Source organism: Rhipicephalus microplus, chromosome 4 (assembly GCF_043290135.1).
Source record: "Rhipicephalus microplus isolate Deutch F79 chromosome 4, USDA_Rmic, whole genome shotgun sequence".
Lineage (NCBI taxonomy): Eukaryota > Metazoa > Arthropoda > Arachnida > Ixodida > Ixodidae > Rhipicephalus > Rhipicephalus microplus.
In genome coordinates, this window is record NC_134703.1 from 142,120,010 (window position 1) to 142,141,837 (window position 21,828).

The 21,828-nt window shown below is 44.7% G+C and overlaps 1 protein-coding gene across 1 annotated transcript in view; it reads right to left on the minus strand.

The window, feature by feature from the left end:
• Positions 1 to 21,828, minus strand: part of LOC119171475 (uncharacterized) — a 47,473-nt gene that overhangs the window by 14,945 nt on the left and 10,700 nt on the right. The window lies entirely within an intron of this gene.

Below are 21,828 nucleotides of genomic sequence, written 5' to 3' on the forward strand. Positions count from 1 at the left end.
TCTTTCCTCGTATTACCTGTGTGCTCCCGTCCACTCATCCTGGGGCTGGACTTTCTTCGCGAACACGGCGCAATTATTGACTTACGAGACTTGCAGGTGTCGTTCGAGGACCCGTTTCATCCTGAACCGGAAAACGCCCGCTCATCGAAGGCTGCCCTACGTGTATCCTCCGAATCTGTTACTCTGCCTCCCCGCAGCAGCCTTTTTATCAACGTTGAATGTGACCAAGACGCCCCCAATGCTGTAATTGCAGAAGGAAATTTGTCTCTACTTTTTGCACAACAAATCTGCGTTGCCCGAGGTATTGTTCAGCAAAGTAGAAAGCAGGCTTGCCTATTAGTCACGAATTTCAGCGACGAGTATCGCCATCTTACCAAACACACTGCGATCGCATATCTTGAGGATATTGCCGACATCCCTGGTCCCTCAACATTATCTGCTCTTTCGTCGTGCGACGATTCCGCCATGACATTTGCAAGCAATCTCGACGTAAACCAGGGTCTACCGTCTGCACAACGGGAACGTCTTTTGAAGCTACTTGGCTCATTTCGGGACTGCTTCGCTACGACTTCGAAAGTTAACCAAACACCGCTTGCCAAGCATCGTATCATCACCGAGCCTACCGAGAGACCCATTCGACAGCATGCCTACAGAGTCTCGCAAAAAGAACAAGACGTTATACGCCAACAGGTCCAGCAGATGCTCAAGGACGATGTCATCCAGCCATCGACCAGTCCCTGGGCGTCCCCTGTTGTGTTAGTAAAGAAAAAAGATGGTACTCTCCGATTTTGCGTCGACTACCGAAAGTTGAATAAGATCACGAAGAAAGACGTGTATCCTTTACCACGAATTGACGACTCGCTGGACCGCATTCGCAATGCTTATTACTTTTCTTCCATGGATCTACGCAGCGGCTATTGGCAAATATCTGTTGATGAGCGCGACCGCGAAAAGACCGCCTTCATTACTCCTGACGGACTCTACGAGTTCAAGGTCCTTCCATTCGGCTTGTGCTCGGCACCAGCTACTTTTCAAAGAATGATGGACACGGTTCTTTCTGGGCTAAAATGGCAATCGTGTCTTGTCTACCTTGACGAAGTGGTCGTCTTCTCGGACACGTTTGAGCAGCACGTCCAGCGCTTACAGGCAGTTCTTCAGGCGATTCGAACAGCTGGACTTTCTCTCAAACCTGAGAAATGCCACTTTGCATTCGAGGAACTGAAATTTCTTGGTCACGTCGTCAGCCACGCCGGTATACACCCAGACCCTCAGAAAACGAAAGCTGTTGCCGCATTTCCTGTCCCAACGAACAAGCGCGACCTTCGCCGATTTCTGGGACTCTGCGCATATTACAGACGCTTCGTCAAAGGCTTTTCTAAAATCGCTGAACCGCTAAATGAACTTACGAAAGACGGCGTACCATTTGTTTGGGGCCATGATCAGCATCACGCCTTTGACACGCTACGAAACCATCTACAAGCCCCACCTGTACTCGGTCACTTTGACGACAACGCTGCCACAGAGCTACACACAGATGCCAGCAACGTCGGACTTGGAGCTGTACTGGTTCAATGGCAAAATGGCATAGAGCGCGTGATTACCTATGCAAGTCGAACACTATCATCTGCAGAGAAAAACTACTCTGCAACAGAAAAAGAATGCTTAGCCGTTGTTTGGGCTATAACAAAGTTTCGCCCTTATTTGTACGGTCGACCATTTCGGGTAGTTAGCGACCACCATTCTTTATGCTGGCTCGCCAACCTCAAAGACCCTTCCGGTCGTGTAGCACGCTGGAGCCTTCGGCTGCAAGAATTTGACGTTACAGTCATTCACAAATCAGGATGCAAACACACTGATGCGGACTGTCTCTCACGTGCACCAATTGGAAATACGAACGCGGACGTTGAAGAGGACGATACATTCCTTCCCTCTGTGTCAGCAACCGACTTGGCTCAACAATAACGCAACGACATGGAGCTAAGCCCGCTGATTGACTACCTCGAAGGCAGAAAACGCAGCCTTCCTCGAAACTTCGCACGTTCGCTGGCCTCGTTCTGCATCAGGGATGGAGTCCTCTATAAAAAAAATTTCGACCATACCCAGGCTACTTACCTACTGGTTGCGCCGATCTCGCTTCGGGACGATATTTTACATGCTTGTCACGACGAACCATCATCCGGACACCTTGGCTTCACGGGCACGTTGGAAAGAATTCGCCGCTCATACTACTGGCCCCGCCTCGCGAAGACAGTCAAGCAGTACGTCCGCACATGCCGCGACTACCAACGCCGTAAGACTCCACCTGTCCGACCAGCAGGACTACTACAGCCCATCGCCACGCCGAAGACACCATTCCATCAAATTGGCATTGACTTGCTCGGCTCATTTCCCACCTCTTCGTCTGGAAATCGGTGGATTGTGGTTGCCACCGATTATTTAACGCGTTACAGCGAAACGAAGGCCCTGCCCAAAGCTACCGCAGCGGAAATCGCACAGTTTTTTGTCACCAGCATCGTACTTCGTCACGGAGCGCCAGCTGTGATAATTACTGATCGTGGTACAGCTTTCACCGCAGAGATGCTTCAAGAAGTGCTGAGACTAAGTGGTACAGAACATCGGAAAACCACGGGTTATCACCCCCAAACAAATGGACTCACCGAACGGTTGAACAAGACAATTGCAGATATGCTGTCTATGTATGTGGCCGTTGATCACAAGAACTGGGATGATATACTCCTTTACGTAACTTTTGCTTACAATACAGCAGTCCAAGAGAGTACAGGTTTCACCCCATTTCACTTAGTTCATGGTCGAGAGGTCACCACAATGCTCGACGCAATGCTCCTTCCCAACAACTTGAGCATGTTCAACACGGACGCTGCATTGTTCGCTCAACGCGCCGAGGAGGCCCGTCAACTCGCCCGATGCCGTATTCAGGCTCGCCAAACTGCCGACGCACACCGCTACAACCTTAAACACCGAGAGGTTACCTTCCAACCAGGCGATGAAGTTTGGGTGTGGACTCCCATTCCACAGCGTGGTCACTCTGAGAAGTTGCATGACTAAGAAATCTTAGCGCCACAGAACGGAAACAAAAGAAAGAAACGTAGACAACACGAGCGCTAACTTCAAACCAAGTTTATTAGGAAACACACATGAATATATACGAACTCAAATCACAGAAATCTCACGCCTACTTTTTTACACATATATTGTTATACAACGTCATACAAAAACAAAAAATGTAATATCATGGAACCAAGAAAACTTAGAAAAACTTAACAGCCCCCCGAAAAACCCTACAAACGAAAAATGTAACACCAACTGCGCATGCTTACCTCGGTGAAACTATGAAAACGTGCTCATTAGAACCATAAGAGCAGGTGGTAAGCTGGCGGCGACGGAAAGATGCAAAGGGAGCAGACCTTTCTCGGTAATCCCTTATATTCACGGAGTGTCCCACCGGTTTAAGAGAGTGGCGGCACGCTTTGGCGTCAACGTGGTGTTTTCAGCCAAAAGTAAACTGAAGGATATTTGCCCGAGACTGCAGCACCGTGAAAATAAAAAAAGTGGTAAAAAAGGCAAGTGCACAATGAGACATGGCATTCGTTTCGTGTCTTGTGTAAAAGGGGTGGTATACGAGACGCCCTTTTCGTGCGGACACGTTTACGTGGGCCAATCTGGGCGGTGTCTCAATATCCGTCTACGCGAGCACCACAGCTCTTTGAATGGCACACCGACATCCCACTTGGCATTACATTGCCGTCAGTGTGGCTGTACTCCAATGTTCGATCAAACAGCTGTGCTATTCCGTCACAGAGAGCAGTTAACCCGAGAATTAGTTGAGGCCTGCTTCATCCGAAAACGTGGCGAGAAGTGCGTGAGTCATCCGTCTGTACTCCTTCACGATAAAGAATTTTCATTCCTAATGAGCACGTTTTCATAGTTTCACCGAGGTAAGCATGCGCAGTTGGTGTTACATTTTTCGTTTGTAGGGTTTTTCGGGGGGCTGTTAAGTTTTTCTAAGTTTTCTTGGTTCCATGATATTACATTTTTTGTTTTTGTATGACGTTGTATAACAATATATGTGTAAAAAAGTAGGCGTGAGATTTCTGTGATTTGAGTTCGTATATATTCATGTGTGTTTCCTAATAAACTTGGTTTGAAGTTAGCGCTCGTGTTGTCTACGTTTCTTTCTTTTGTTTCCGTTCTGTGGCGCTAAGATTTCTTAGTCATGCATCGTTACCAACCTGCCCAACTCGCCGCACTCATCAGTCTGAGAAGTTGCTTCGGCGCTACTTCGGCCCTTACAAAGTTCTGCGCCGACTCAGTGACGTTACGTATGAAGTTCTCCCAGAGTGCACCTCAAGACGTTCCCGTCTTGAGGGGGGGGGGGCTGCCAATTGAGGTTGATTGGTGTTTTTATATCCTCTGTTGCTCTGCGTGGCGGGTGGTGGCTCGAATGAAGTTTTTTGGGTACCTGTTTTTTGTGAGATCAGCAATTACACGGGCCTCCTCTTTCTTTCGCTCTGTGTCATTAGAGCATAAGTTTCTGGCTCTCTCGAGTAGCTTGGTCACAACCGAGGCCTTGTGGCAGGCGGAGTGGGAAGAATTGAATTGAAGATAGCAGCCAGTGTGCGTTGGCTTTCTATAAACGGAGAACTCCAGGCCGTTGCGCTTTCTTGCCACCTGGACGTCGAGAAAGGGCAGGCAGTGGCCGCTTTCATACTCGGTCATGAATGGTATGGCTAGGTGCACGGAATTTAGGCGTTGTCTGAAGTTGTCAACTTCAGCCGTCTTAATGACGCAAAAGCAATTGTCCATTTAATGCAGAAAAAGCTTGGGTCGCGGTGAGAAGGAGCTGAGTGCTTCCTTTTCTATATACTCCAAGGTCAGGTTTGCCATCGTGACGGAATGGAAGCTCCCATCGTGGGTCCACTGTTCTACTTGAAAATAGTTCCTTTGTAGGAGAAGTACGTAGTGGAGAGGCAGAACTCCAGTAGACGACAGAGCTCGTCAACCGTCAAAGGAGTCCTTTCACTCTGCCTTGCGTCCTCCTCAAGTGCATCATGGGCAGCAGAGACAGCTAAGGAAACTGGCACGTTGGTGAACAATGAAATGACGTCAAATGAGACCATGCTCTCGTCATCGCCGATGCTTACATTTGACGCTAGCTGCACAAAGTGGCTGGCGTCACGGACATGTGTTCCGTGTCTTTTGGGTTAGTGGGGCGAAGATTTGGCGGTTTCGAAGCACGGCCGCCTGCAGCAACTCCTCAACGCCGAAGAGCTTGGAGATAGACGACCATCGCATATGCTGCATTGAATGCTCCAGCTTCTCGGCGATGGCATGCAAGACTCCAAAAGCCTGTGTCGGCTGCCGCTAGTGAGATGCCACTAGAAAAGTTTGCAAAGCTGGCCGACCGTATACACGATTACTTCCCCGCTGGCACTGCTATTGCGTCAGCGGCCGCCATGACACCCGACACCGAAGTGTGGCCCTCTTGCCTCGAAAAAAAAGTGGATGAACTCGCTGTCTCCACTACTGCGATGCGAACTTCGACGCACTTTTGCATGCGAGTGTTGTAACATCTGATGTTGTAGACTTCAAGGCAATTACATACTCACAACGTTCTGACAGTGACCTGAGTGACTTACGTACAAGCACCAGTTCTCTTTTATTGACATGTTGTAGGCCCTAAGCTCAGATTTGGGTGCACGTTAAAGAACCCCAGGTGGTCTAAATTTCCGCAGCCCTCCACTACGGCGTCTCTCATAATCATATAGTGGTTTCGGGACGTTAAACCCCACATATCAATCAATCAATCTTTTATTGACAGATGTACCGCTGCCATTCTCTTCAGGTACAAATGCGTGCGACCTGTCTTCTGGACACAACCAACTATTTTTGCCTTCCCCATACCGTCGTCAAATTTTCGCAAAGCTTCACGAACCAAGTCGCCCAGGCATCCGCGCCACACGTCTTATCACACGCGTCTGTCTACCGGCAACGTACGTCGCGTCTCTATAGCAACCAAAATATTTTGGAATGCATAAAAATGTGAAAAGTGTGTAATTTTCAGTTGCCATCTGGTAAACAGTGCAATAAAAACACTATAAATGCAAAAATATCAAAAACAAAAAAACTTAAAAATATGCATTTTAAAAATAAGTGACACAGAAACCATATAAAATGTCACAGCTTTGCCGCAAAGACGAAGCAATAAACGTGATACCAACAATTTGAAAGGTCACGCGCAGAATGGAAAGCAGATAGAAACGTGCCCCGGGGTTTCTCGTGCACAAATTACGCACGAAACGTACTCACAGGTACAGATGCACGCGAATAAGCGTCTCATTTGTTACTTCACCGAGTCTGAAAAGCATGGGCTTTTCGCAAACAGAGACAGCAATGATTGCAGTAACCTTTGTGCACCTGGTAACTACAGCAAAATCGTTCCACGTAAAGCTCGAGGCCAGCAAAGCATACGATCCTCTCCTCCTCCGCATCGCGAGATAAGGGCGCGCGAGGGGCGTCGCTGCCCTTCTCTAAGCCGGGCAAAGTAGGCGTTAGAGATTAGAGCGGGCGCTGCTGCGCGATGTGCGCAGCGGCGCATCTTCTGGTAACCATCTTTCTGGTAATGCCGAAAACACAGCAGCAGTAAGTGGTAGACTTAAATAGCTTTCCGTTCGAAAAGTGAAGAATGTTCTCCGAGGTGGCTCAGTGGTTAACGCTTCGCTTTCACGACGCAGAGATTCCACGTTCGATTCTGCGCACTGGAGTGCTTTTTTCTAGATTTTTTTTTCTTGCGTTTTCATATATATAGATAGATATACATACACTGTGCATATTATCGACGCCGATGCCGGTGGCGAAATTCAGCCAAGAGTTCCCATATATTCGCTATCACAATAAAATAATACATGCTCTACAAAACGTTTCTATTCACGTAGACAAAGAAAATTAGAACCGAAGTTCTGCTTCATTGCTCGTTCCCTGCGGTGAAGCATTGCTTGGTCTTTAGTGAGACACAAGTGATTTCGTATACTTTTTCGAGTAAATTTTTGTTTTCTTGCTATACGAGCCTACAGGTCTTCAAATAAAGATGGATACCTGCGATGTGAATGATCCTTCTATAAATTAGATGTCTAATTAACTTCACTATTTTGTCTAGCATAACCTCTTCCCATGAGCACAATACTAAGCATTGGTTTCCACTCCGCATAGGTTGGCGTTCTAATATATGCATCCAAGCATATTTCCTAGTATTTTTCACTTTGTATATTTCATTGTATTTTTCACGTCGTATTTAAACAAAGAACATTATCGCGAGCAGTTTTAAAACGTTTCACGCTGCTTTATAGTCAGGGCCGAGGAGTGCTCCGGTTGCCTTCTTTTCGTGAGAAGCTATGGAGCCAGCGGCAATACATGGCGCCCCAGCGACGTGTGGACCTCGCAAGTAACTAGAGTAACTAAAAGATTGTGAACAAAGGTCAGCAGCTATGCACTTGCAGTGGAGGAGACAACTTGAGGTCGTAACAAAAGAAACCCATGAACAGGTACGGATGTCTCAGACTCAAGTAAGGCATCTTTGTCATAAAACTTGAAGCTGAGCTGCTGCCATCCTTAGGCTCTAAGCTTGTCCTCACTCAATTCAGGTGTCGTCACAAGACAGTTTCGAGTGGCACGCGCGCTTATCCTCGCCCCTAGCAACAGGAGGCCCCACTTCCTTGACTTGAATGTGACTTGCCACCGCCTCAATGCAGTGTATTTGAAACGCATTTGTAGCAATTGTCCTGCCAGCGTTTGTGTAGCATTCGTATTGATAAGACAGTGACATTATGGCCGTCATGTACAATGACAAGTGCAGTGCTTCGCCGCTTCTTTTACCGTTTCTTCTCTCTCCTCCCTATGTCCCACTCTCCCGTCTTTTGGAGTGAAGCGCGCACCTTACTCTCAACCGTTACTTGGCTGGGCGCCTCTCAAGAGGATGGCTTTGAGAAGGTACCTCTAGCAAGAAGTGTAACACAATCCAACCCGAGCATTACACCTCTCTCTGGGTTAGCCGCAGTGCTGGGTTAACCGCCGCAAAACGGCAACACCGAGCTGAAGACCCGGAAATGTGTGCCCGATACGCCGCTCCAAAACGTCAACAGCAAGCTGAGAGCGCAGTTGTTTTGTTTCATTCATAGTGTTAATTAACTGTGTACGCTAGCTACTAGAGCTGGAAACGCATACCGCGTTTCTTGCGACAGAAAAACGCCAGGCGCTGTGGACTGCGCTATTGGCTGAACGGTGTAAAAAAAAAAAAAAAACATTATTCTTCTAACGCTTCATTCTTTGACCACCTAGTAAACATATTTTCTCTCTCTCTCTTTTAACACTGGGTTCTCACGTGCGAAACGCCATTATGGACGCTACGCAATGCATTCACATTTCCTCACAATTGGGGGCATTTTTTTTAGAATTTTCCCCGACTCTTAGCAAATGCTCTTTATTTTAAAGATATCGCTATTTCAAAAGGAGCCTTGTCAAAATTGTAAAGCAAGTATCTTTTATTTGGTGCGACGACACACCGTGGCGCCTCCATGCAGACGCTTCCCAGTAACGTGCGTGGTTGGATTGCTCCGCCAGCCCTCTCGTGCGCAGCTCACAGCCGCTCTCGCATTTCCTTTTTTAATTATTATTTCTGTTATAGTTCACTCAACAAAACCATAAAAATACTGCTGCAGCTTCTTCACTGACTGTGGGAAGAGCTAAATAACTGCATCAGAAAAGTTTTTGCTTCTCATAATAATCTGACTGCCGGCGTCGTCTGCTATGATCACCTATATGAAAACAACGGGGGCCGAGCGCGCTGATTTTGTGAATTCTTTTGTAAATTGAAGAATCTAATAGGTATTAACATGTTCTTGCGGAAAAAAGACATATTTTTGCTGAAAGAAATGCATCCAACCACGCCACTTCATTCATTGTAGGTAGGCATCTAAAGACGGGCCGCGGTTGACATGACAAGTGTGCGCAAATTTACGCTTTTGTGTAGCACACATAGCCTTACGAAGCAAAGCGCAAGCGAATTTCTCACTTTGTGGGAAGCAACACAGCATTCTTGCACCCACAAGCAGACGCAACCTTCATGTTACAATTGCCGGCAAACGCTAGAGTCCCACACACGTGCGTTTCCTAATCAGAGTTTTAACTAGAGGTAAAATATCACACGAGAAACAATTTCTCAGTGGCACGATCCTAATATTTATTGCAAAAATTTTGTACAGTTGTCACACGGTGCACGTATTCAATCGCCATCGAGCCACACGTGGGTGTAAACTAAGAATGACTGGCACAGTTACACAGCTTCTACAAAGAGATAAATATTGATATAAAAATGGGATCCCAACCGGGCTCGATTACCATAGCAAATGCAATGCACGCCAGCCGTATTATTTTGCGCCATTAAATGAACATGCTGCGACATACGTCTTACGTACCGTGATTTAAATGGCAATTTTATGTTTCAGTAAAAATGCCACTGTCCAGTTATTTTTTTTACAGCTTCATTCATAAGCTGTGTGACCGTTCGCAGCCCTCCCCCCACTATAAGATAAATCAGTTTTTGGGGCTGACTGCGTTTTCGTCTGTAGATCGAAACAACATTTAGAAGAAGTGACAGTGGCTGTGAGCCCACTCTGCAGACATGTGAGCTGAAGTTGCAGACAGCAGGGGCGTAAGCAGAAACTTCTTCCGGAGTGGGCACCACCTCGATTGGAATTAGGGGGCCAGGCAACGAGATGTGGTAGACCATTATTTTGTGTGTTATATGCCATGGGCAAAAATTTCGGGGGTGGAGGCACGAGCTTGGTGTGCTACTACCTGGCTATGCCACTGACAGATAGAAGCACATATGGTTCGGAAGCCCATGTGGCATGAAAGACCAAGTGGCAACTGTGACCATTTCCGCAATGCACCAACCGAACAGCAATATCCCCTTTCACAAGTAATTGAAGACACTCTCCAGCAGGCCAATTGTCTGTATCGTGAAGATCTCGTCAATAAGGACAACCAATTAGCACTACCTTTACGCGCTAACCTCATCCTAAATTAGGCGGGCAGACACATCTTAGAATATTGCTTGCTTATTTCTTAAGTGCTCTTGATCATACTGCACATGATTATACAGTTTTTTCTGCTGATTTCAAGTATGTAAATAATTTTCCTGTAACTCATTTGATTCCTGAGGTAACTCAAGTTCACCCCTTTTGTTTAAGGCCACCATATAAAAAAAGATGCTTAATTAAAAGTGAAATTTAAGATATGGCAACATAGATTAGTGACTAGAGATTGAATGTATGCAAGAGTTTTTTTTTTGTTTTTTGGCCTTTTTTGGTTACTTTAGAGCAAAATGAACTTCCCATTTTCAAAAGCAGTTGGAATCAAGGCACAGTTTTGATAAGTAATTAAATGAAAAGGCTTGTGCTCTAAATTCTGCTCCCACACTTGCATTATATATACGTACTGGTTTCTATTACAAAAAGAATCATTGTTGAACCTGCCCTATGCCGAAGAATATTGAGGCCTCAAAATCGTAAATTACTTTCGTCGTAAATTTATTTTTTTGAGAAAAATAAAGAAAGTTAATAACACCCTGTTTCTTCAAAAGAAACGCCAATCATGGTGTGCATGTTTTGCAATGTTCATAAAGGCACTCATAAATTGATAGTAGAGCTTTGCACACAGGAGCTGGTAAACTATAAAGAAGCCTCGAACTGGCTCCCCATTTTTTGGAGGTTCTGCATTTTCTAGCACCAAGACACTGGGCAGTAAGAATGAAATTAAAAAAAAAATTACCACTTCCTGGTGATTGAAAATTTGCAGAGAGATAGAAACACACTTGCAGAAACCAAATATGTCCATCTTTAAAAAATTATTTTTTTGTCACTTTTTAGTCCCGAAGGCCAGTCTGTCCACCTAAATGCATTCTGCATCTATTACCAACGTGTCGCACATTCTCAGAAAACATTATAACTCATTGACACAGAGTGATCAGCTGTAGAACATTTTCGCTGAATCACCACGATTAGTTTATCGGAGATCAAGGAACCTGTGCATTATTATAAGTTCCAAGACTAAATTCATCACTCCTGTCGGTAGTCATCACTTAACAAACCACGATATAAAGTTTGTTTAAATTGTAGCTACGATGAATTTGCCTTTAGCAACAAGAATAATCATGTTTTGTCGCCATAAGCCAAATCAACGCGCTGAATTATTTTCCCCGAGTTTGGCACGAAAAAAAAACATTGCAGAAAACAAGAAGAGAAGGGTCCCAAACACAAGCGCAAACATAGGCGCTGCGGTCTCATAATGGCTTGGAGTGGCCTAACACACAGCGGTAGGGTTTTTCACTAAGGATAGAGTCTCGAAGGAGGAGAGCTAACGCTTTCGAAACTTTGCGTCATGAAAACAACTAAGAAAAAATATTGATTTCTGTCAAATCAACTCGCCTAAGTCTACACACAAGAACGAATGGGACGGCGCAGCTGGCTACCGCGAAAGCACAAGTCAAAGCTCTGGCTTTGCTTGCTACTAGATTTTTGGGACAGGAAGGCCCAAAAGCTTCTAGCCTTTTTTTTTACGTCTTTACTGCTTTTAATCTACTGCTGCATCAGTCACATGCCCTCAGAGCTCGTAGATTGCTATCCCATGCCGCGACGGTGGTTCTGTGCGCGGGGGTCAGGGCAAACGGTAGTTTCGTTTTCGATCCCCGTGTCTACAAAACTAAGTTGTTTTATGCTATAAATGATCGCAACTGCCGCGGTTTTGTCCACAGTTTGCGGAAAGCAGCGCTGCATTGACTGGTCGAGCATTGGCCGCACGCACACTTTCAGAGTTCTCTCAGTAATGTTGCCGCCATACATGATCGTGTTGAATGACTGTGGTTTTGTCCACAGTGATTGTGGAACGACAACCACACGCACTGTAGAAGACAGTGCGTGCACTGCTCGCATTCGTACTTTCGAAGATTCGAGCACGCTGCTCTCGATCGGCTTTCATTCGATGGTTTCGGCACTAAAGTTTATACCACACGCTGTGATTAATGAAAGTGTTCAGAACATACGAATTTCAGACCCACGGACACATGAATTCGGCTGAGGAATTTCATGAATTCGTATTTGCCGCTGTTTCACATCACTGGTACTCTAATCTAGGTTTAGATGAATGCCTCTCAAATTCTTTTAAAATGAAATGGGGTGGGCTCACAAAAAGCCTGGAACGGACTGAATTTTTGTCAATGCGGCCAGATCTCAAACAGCAATTTCAATTTCTGGGAGATTTTCGTGGCGACCATATAGATGGAAGAAACGGTTGAAATACAGAAGTCTCCCGGACACCAGAGACTTGGAAGGTATGTGATGATAACACCAATACATATTGTTCTCTCCTGGTGGCAGAATATAGCACCTTGCTAATTTATGTGGCCCCCGTGACTAGCTATGACAATGCACCGTAGCCAATTGCGGAGGCCACACTATCTTACTAATTGCATATTTTTATCGAAAAACAAACTTTTTTTTAAACTTCAGGCAAGATTCGTAAAATAATAAGCGTGGTCAGAATTCGTACATGTTATGGGAAAATTGAAGAAGTTGGCAGGTACCGTGATCTAAATGGCAATTTTATGTTTCAGTAAAAATGCCACTGTCCAGTTTTTTTTTTTTTTACAGCTTCATTCATAAGCTGTGCGACAGTTCACAGCAGCTATTATAAGATAAATCAGTTTTTGGGGCTGACCGCGTTTTTGTCGGTAGATCAAAACAACATTTAGAAGAAGTGACAGTGACTATGAGCCCACTCTGCAGACATATAAGCACGAAACCATATAGCGGCGTAACATCTAACGTAATGAGGAACGAATTTTGAGGAACCTGCAAGTAAAAAATATCTGTTAGGAAGAGATTTGTATCCTTCCGGTAAGAAGAAAATGTGGATGAAATGGTGCAGATAAGGCTGTCTACATAATGAGAAATGTTCTCAGTCACAGTTCCGATTCCAGAAATGACTGGTCTACCCGGATTCTATTTTTTATGAAATTTGGGAAGGAGGTGGAACCTGCCAGCTACTGGGCTCAACGGCATCAAGAATTTCAGTGTTCTCTGCCTGATTTTTATCATTAAAGAGAGCAGTCAGTTTCATGGACAACCGTTTTAAACTCGTTTGTTGGGTCATGATCTAGCCGCTTGTAATAGGATGCATCCTTGAGCTGCCTTTCATCTTCACTGACATAGGTGCTTCTATTTATGACAAAAATGGCACCTCCTTCAACTGCAGGTTTTATTATTATGTCATTTCGATAAGCCGGGTATTCAATTGATTTTTGCTCTCTGTCAGTGAGGTTGCGGTGGAATGGCATCCGTTCTTTATATGCCCGCAAGACATCTGTCTCGTCGAGAGGGAAATGTCCAATGCTTATAACATGGCAAGGAAGAACCATTAGTATTGCGGGCTGATGGACGACCATGAAAGAATTCACAGAGATGCATGCTACGCTCGAAATTGTGAAGATCTTTAATGAGCTGAAATTCACTATCACCTCCAGTCACTGGGTAAAAATTAAGTTCACGGGACAAGACAATACGTTCTTCACTTGATAAGTCAAAACTTGACAAATTGACAATATTATCCTGTTCCGAAGATCGCATTAACCCCCAATTCCATAACCATGCTCAGGGTTCCCCGTGCGCAGGCTCGTCACAGCGTCACCCCAACCTCTCCCCCCCCCCTCTCGTATGCACACCCATGGCCAAGTATCAATTGGCAAGGCCGTACCCAGGAATTTTTGCGGGGTGTGTTTGTACGTAGAACGGTTAACTTTGCCAACTGGTGGACGATGTTATGGTGTACAAGTACATTATTATCACCCAAAAAGTTTGAACATGAAAAAATTTTTGGGGTGTCAGGCTTGAAACTCCTCAACACACCCATAGTTACTTGCCCTGCCAATTTTGTTTCTTTACATGCGCCATCACCGCTAAAGAAGGCATAAATAAGGTAGAAATAGAGTGCCACAGCAAATATTGCCCCATGTGCCTACCACGAAGCCATCGTTTTCTTTTTGCCAATGTTCGAAAATGATTGGCACTCTCGCACGACCGTATGATGGCACATGGTGGCGACATCAAAAAGCACTTCGAAACTACTGCGAAGTCCAGGATACGCAGCCAACTTATATATCGACGAAACAGACATAAATCAGCTGTTCGCAATAAATGTGTACCGCGATCTGCTACTTAGCGAAAACAGAGTTTTTTTTTTTTTGATGGGATACTGTCGCAGGGTGCCGATTGTCTACTGGCTAGTTGCGTGCAGCACTTCGCCTAATTGGTCTACACACCGTGCCGAGCCGCTTCCTCCCACTCTATTTCAGACCGTGTACAGATGCAACAAAAAGCTTGGTGCGGTGACGTGAGCTTTCTGCAAGCGATGCTCTAGCGGCTCTGGCAGCGGACAGAGGTGAGTTTGGGCTGTCACCTCATGAAAGCATGTGCAATGCTTGCCGTGTTGGTGCCCGCGATCCACAACGCTCAAACTCAGTAACAACGAGCCGCTTTACTTTCTGTGAAGTGGTGTACGCTAAACACGGTACCACAGAGTGACTGAGGCCGTAGCCATCGGCACCTTAGGTAGTCCCCGGTTATTAAAGGCGTGCATTAGGCTTAAAGTGGCGCTACGTTACACAGGTAGGCTTTTTGTCGGCTACAAGTCATACTGGCCGCTTTTCGGTAGTCGCCACATCGCCTTCATTCTTCTCTAACGGTTACCAGAAAAGACACCGCTGCAATGACACGGAAGTCAAAACAATTGATCGTCCGTTTCGTGTTTTTGCTGCAGAGCAAGTGTACGCTAATGCAGCGGTGCAAATGCATAAGCGCAAGTCCACAAGATTACGATCATAATGCAATATCCGCTCGCAATGCTTGCTGTACACATAACTTTAGATTCCAAAACAACCTTGTGGAGCAGCAATGGTGCAAATTAGACAAAAAAGACCGTTTTGGAGCAGTATGGCGCAGTAGTTTCCAGCTAGCACAATTGGCCCAGGTTTCCCACCACTAGATTTGAAGCACCAGATTATTATTGCTATTATTATAACACTTCTGTCTGTACGCAAGACTGAACATGTGCGCATAGCATCAAGTTAAGGCAATGACGAGATGAAACCTGTCAATACACTGGCACAACTCTGGTTAGTTTTAACAAGGGGCCAAAACTCATGTTGCTCTACCACCGAGATGCCTGTACCAATGGTCTGTTTGAGTTTAATATGTCGCTCTGAAATCTTGCATGGGTGGTCACTAGTCTTGTGCGAATATTCGAATGCTTGGAATAATAGAACAATTATTACTGGATTCAAACTCGAATTGTTTGAAATTTCAAAGTATTTGAAACGAACAAATTAGTGTATATTGATCCGCATGCTACTAATTGTTTGAAATTTCAAAGTATTTGAAATGAACAAATTAGTGTATATCGATCTGCATGCTACTCCCTGTAAAAATTGTTTCACTGCAGTGAAGTGCTAAGCCGCGAAAGCACCCAATTAAATGTAACCTACAAGTAACCTTTTGTAAAGATGGCTTCATTGCAGTGGAAAGGTGCTAGGCCATGAAAACACCTATCTAAAAAAAATTCACACTTTCCGCAAAGCCCCACTTCAACATTAAATAAACATATTACCCTCATATTGAATCACAGCTTATAATGTTTAAAACCTTGATATTGACCGCGTGATCAAGCAGAGTCGCCACGTGGTGGCAACTGTCCGAAGGCACAAAGTGTTCATGTGTCGCCTGGCCTATATGCTATAAGTAAAGCAAATTTAAAATGAAACATATTTTACTGGTTATCGCATTCCAGAGTTATGTGATAGCCACATCACGTCTGCATGTGAGAGTATTACGTCATGCCATTTTCAAAGAGAGGTTTGTTTAGTTATGTTAGCGCAAGCTTAATTGCTTATACATATGCCTGCAACGATGCATGAAAGCATTTGGTCTTGCTCAGCTGGTAATGCATATAAATAAGATCAGCGAGTGAACGTTTCCAGAGTGTTGTGTATTATTGTCATACTTTTCATTCACCAGAATTATTTCAGTGTGGGTGCCGCTTTTAGCTTCAAGCACAACGTAAAATGAACTTGGCATCGTCCCAAAAATGAGTACTATCAAGTAGTTTGTGAATGCAGTGCTTTAAAACAACTCTGTTGTGAACAAAATAAGAAAAGAGGCTCTAGGCCATGCACTTGCATCTTGATGTTAGGTGTATAACTACGGCGCTGTGGTTTATCAACTATCCGATGAGCTTTAGTTGTGTTTATAAAATATTTCTATCAAGTACAACGTGACACTATGGTACTTAATTATTTTTAAAACGGAGTTGCTGTGTGCCATTTTAACTTGAGGCAAAATTAATGCAGAAACACTTGTGTGCTTAGACTGAAAAACACTTTAAAGAACCCAGACATTCAAAATTAATTCAGACGGCGTGCATTAGATTATTGTACAATGTCACGGAAAATGTCATGTCTTTTTACATTGTCTAGAGTCTCTGTATCATCGTTATTGACTGACGGAAAGCTACAATCATTTTTCATTTGAAAATAAAAAAAAGCAGATGTTTGTTGTATCACTGTCATGCACATAATCCTTCGATTAAAGCATTTGCGGAACTCTTAAGAGCTTTGGTACCTTTACTGGTAGAACAACATGTGCATAGTAAACGTCAATACATAATAAACATCAATTTAGTGCAAAGCGCTGTCAGCCACAAAGTTTTCCTAGCTAGACTCATCCACTGTCCCACATTTCATGGTGAACAGAATAAAAAGTAAGAAAGCGCATGTGTATTCGTGCAAACAGTGGTACCAAACTCGTCGCACCAATATGAGGGCTTGCTAGGATCTTTCTTTCTTTTTTTTTTATAGTATCCAAATGAGCAAGACGTAAATAACTAGTTCAGCTGCGCTACAGCAATGCGTAGCAGGTGGAACGCAAGCTGAACACATACGAACAACACAACAAAAGAGTAATTTAGTGCGAAAGCGCACCAACAGTCACCCTGGGCGAGCATCCCTTTCACAGCCAGAATGCGCATCACTTGCTAGTAATAGTAACGTTGCATGGGCATTACGCATCGATTCGGCAGAGAGTAGTGTAAATATTACCAGTAAACTAGATTCAATGCATTTTATATGCCAACAATAGGCTCAAACCACGCACAGCGAAGCGCTGCTGTGTGTTCGTATATGCGCCGCCAATCGCCTATCTACTTCATCACGGGGACAGTGCTGCCAGCAATAGCCCGATCTCACCGCAAATACTGGCCTATTTGTACTAGATATAGCAAATTTTAAAACGAAAGATATTTTACAGGTTATAACTTGCATTCTAATGAAAGTCAGATTTTGCTACTATTTAAAGTCCTTTTAATTTTTCTTTGAAGCAAAAAGAATGGCATTTACAATGGCTTCATTTAAAATTTTTTTAAAATATTACACAGGTTAGTTGGGTCACGACAAATGTGCCCACTTTCTTTAATATGCGACATACACTATTCGAATTTACTTCCAACCAAGAATTCATTATTCACACAAGCCTAGTAACCACAAGTAAGAGATCACGTCAGTCCGCAATTACAAAGTCTGTTAGAACAGTATCCAACCCTTGGTAGAAGAAAAAAAACTGGCATAATTGGAGCGTTGTAAACCTAATCCCCCTAAAATAGTCCCTTTGGGACTCCACACACTCCTTCCAGCAGTCCTGCCATTGTTGGAACCATTCTGAGAAGGCCTCTTTCGTAATGAAGTTTAGCTCAGCTGTCGTTGCAGCCATAATATTCTCCCTTGTCTGAAATCGCTCTTTTTAATGTCCTCTTGAAAGTGGGAAACAGCCAGAAGTCTCAGGGGGCCATATCAGGAGGGTAATGAGCCTGTTGAATAACAGGAGTCTGACTTTTTGCCGTAAAAGTCTGAACCAAGTGTGAGGAATGTGCTGGAGCATAGTCGCAATGGATGCGCCAGTTACCTGTTGACCACAACTCGGGTCTCTTGCGTCGCGCATCATCACATAGGCGACGGAGGACATCCTTGTAGTACTCTTAGGCGATTGTTCGACCCTGTGGTGTGTACTCGTGGTGTACCACACCGCGAGAGTCAAAGAAAGCACTCAGCATCACTTTCATGTTGCTGCGCACTTGGCAGGCCTGGTCTTGGCAACCACTGGAATGCTTCCAATGTGACGACTAGGATTTGATTTTTGGGTCGTACCCTTACACCTAACACTCATCAGCAGTGATATCGGTGTTCATGAAGTTAGGATCACCGCTGGAAAAATCGAGCATGTCCTGTGAAACTTCAAGAAGAGGTTCCTTTTGCTTCATCGAGAGCAGTCTCGGCATGAATTTCCGTGCAACTCTTTTCATGCTCAAATCTTCGGTCATAATAAAATGCACAGAAAAAGTGCTAATGCCCACCTTTTCGGCAATTTCCTGGATAGTCACACGACAGTCCTACATCACAACATTCCCTTCGGCAATGAGCGGGTCATTTCGGCTTGTTGATGGCAGACCGGAGCGTGACTCGCTCTCCACTGATGTGCGGCCGTCTTTAAACCGGTTGTACCACTCCTTAATCAGTGTGCGGCTCATAGCGTCGTCACCGAAAGCCGTCTTGATCTTCCCAATGATTCACACTTGGCTAACGGCCAGTTTCTGGCAAACTTTGATGCAGTAGCGCTGCTCCATTCACTCCATCATTTTCCTTAAGATGGAAAGCCGGCGAGACCACTGCACACTACCTCACTCAAACACTGGGTCTGAGCAACTAACGCTATTGGCAAGCCGAAAAAAATTCATGTTTGCGTACGAAGGTTCAAGGTCGGCAACTGCAAGCCCGCTTGTTTCAAATCCACGAGGTGCTCCCAATAAAATGCCAGGGCTGCGCGGAAGGCGCAGCACAGTCACAGCAAAAGCTAAAAGAGCGGCCTTTCGAACCTTTTCTTGACACTCATTGGGTAACTACTGAAAGTACACTTACATGTAAAACACTGCGGCATTATTAATTTCTGGGTAACAGGCCGGCATTGACTATGCTATTTCTCGTCATTCTTCTTAGAAACGTAATATCCGCTGAACACTTACGAAGAATTTTGTGCCAATTGATCATGCAGAGGCTAACAACGATGAGGAATTATGCCTGAAGTTGGTATGCGCCACAGTTAATAGATGATCAAGAACAACTTTTTGTAATAGATTGAAGTATTAGATGTCCCACTCGTTATGCTATTCGCATTGTGTGACACCTGGCTGTTCTTTTGCCGTTCTATAACGCTTTTTTACTCATATTACCGCAGTCTTTTTCCCGACATCAAGCCTGCTTTCAGGGCAAGTTTGTGAATGAGTCCCAAGCACCGGCATGGCTCAGTGGTAGAATACTGGGCTGGCACGCAGCAGAACCGGCTTCGAGCCCCACTTTCCTTAGTACTAAGTTTTTTTTTTTTTATTTCGTGCAGTAGTGGTTACGGACACCGGCGGCAGCGTCAGGCAACTACGACGCCACACGTGACCCAAGCTGCGATCTCATAACAGCTTTCGCTGTAAAAATATACGGTCGGTTACTTTTCTAACATACCTCGTATAGCATTATTAAAGAGACCAACAAATGATTTTTTCAACTTAGTTTTTTCCGGCATGACAGACAGTTTACTCTTCGTAGAATTCGTAGCTGCTGGTAGTTAATCCCAAAAGCACGCAGTCCTTTTATAAGCAGTACTTTTCTATCAGAAAGGCTCTGAACACAGACGAGACCTTTCATCCTGGAACGCTGAAAATTGATAGTGATGCCGGTAGCCTTTCTGGCGACTTGTGAACGCTGTCTTGTTCTGCTTTTGCAGGAGTTCCTGTAACTGTGCTTAACCCTGTTTATTCTGATTTTTTTTGAAAATAACGAGTTGTTACAATGAGATGATGTGGTTTTATACAGCTTCTCTGTATTTGTACCGCGTTGCGTGGGCCTGGGCCCAAGGTTGTTGTGCCTGTGTTGTGGATGGTTTGCTCTGTCATCCTTATTTTCTCAACACACGAGTCAAGCCAGGTCACCGAAAATGTCACTGCGCATATGCGTGGTTGTGCTGAGTAGCAGTAAACGTCATTTCTGAGACAAATTGTAAATGGAAAGACCACGTCAATCCAAAAACTTAGCGACCTGAAAACTGTGTGCACAGTGTCATGAGTACAGAGGAAAGTTGCTCAAGACGCGCTGACAAGCATGGAATCATTACGTCATGCTAAGGCAGCACAACTTTATTGCGCACAGCTAATGCAGGCCTGTATGAATATTTTTACGAATATCTTTTACTATAAAGAAACAAACTACATTTTACCTCTAACATGAAAATTGTTGACTGCTATGACAAGATAATTGAAGTTTCTACCCCCCGGTAGCGCCACAGGCTACTTTCGCGATTTTCAATGAAGAAATAAAAATCTAACTCCACTTTTCACGAGAAAAACAGGGTTGGTTTGAGTCACTATGAGGGAAAATCTTTCCATCTGTGCAGTCATCTCATTTCATGTTCTGAGCAGTTGTCGGTCCCTTTAAAGGGGCCCTGCAACAGTTTTTGAGCATGGTCAGAAAACGCTGCCGATCGGCAGTAGACGCTCCCGGCAACATGCCAGCTGAATATTATAGAGCAACAGGTGGCCTAGAATTCACAATATATAATCAAAGTCAGCTAAAAATTGTTTTCTCTTGTCTCGACAAATGGCGAGAACCAGCTGTTGAGTTTGGGGTGCTGTATGGCATTGATCGGTGACTGCAGCTGATCTGTTTTAGTTGCATCAGCAACCTCTTGAACCAAGAAGACCGAGAAGGGAGCCGAGAACCAAATCGAGAAGGGTGCTGTAGCGCTGGATGAAGTTCACATACTCGGGCACCTTGTCGAAGCGGGTGCACACTGTCGTATTAGGAAACAGATGCCTGTAATCGGAAGGGTTGGTACTTCCTGCAGTGTGCTGTGCTTTAAACTTGTATTATTGGATGCGTAAAGTGAGGCACTTAATGCGTGCAGACAGTGATGATCGTGAATTCCCTAGTGCATACTAAAAGCTTGTGGTGCGTCAGCAAAAGGAAGTTGACACCACAGAGGTATAGACAGAAGTGCTCCATTGCTCATATAGCCACAACCATCTCCAGCTCTATTAGGAAGTAGAACCTTTCCAGCGAGGACAAGTACTCTACTTGCATAAGTTACAACTCCAGTGTGTTCACCATCACATTGTGTTAGTATGGCATCCAGTCCGTATGGACTTGCACCTACCACCAGTTCTGTAGGCTTGGATGGGTCAAAGCAGGCAAAAGTGAAAAAAGCAGGCAAAAGTGAAAGCATTGAACATGGCTCTCTGTAGAGGCTCTCCATAAAGGGTTTTGTCCGTGCCAGTACAGCATTCTTCAATGTCGGTTCACCTAGAAGTTGTGTGAGGTTGGCAAGGTCTCTCAGAAATCTGCCTGAATCATTGCCAGCAGACTTCACTCTTTGTGGTGACTCCGGCATTTTGATTTATACAAAGGCTGCTTTTTTTTCGGGATCAGGATAAACTCCATCAACTGAAAAAAGTTCGAAGGTCAGTTCCCGTTGATCAAAGTGACATTTCTTTTTGTTAAGCGTCAATCTAGCTTCTTGGAGTCCGTGCAAGACAGCTTCCGGGGAAGTGCTATGCTCCTGTTTTGTTTGTCCACAGACGAGAATGTCCTCACACAAACATTGAGAACGTTGGGGG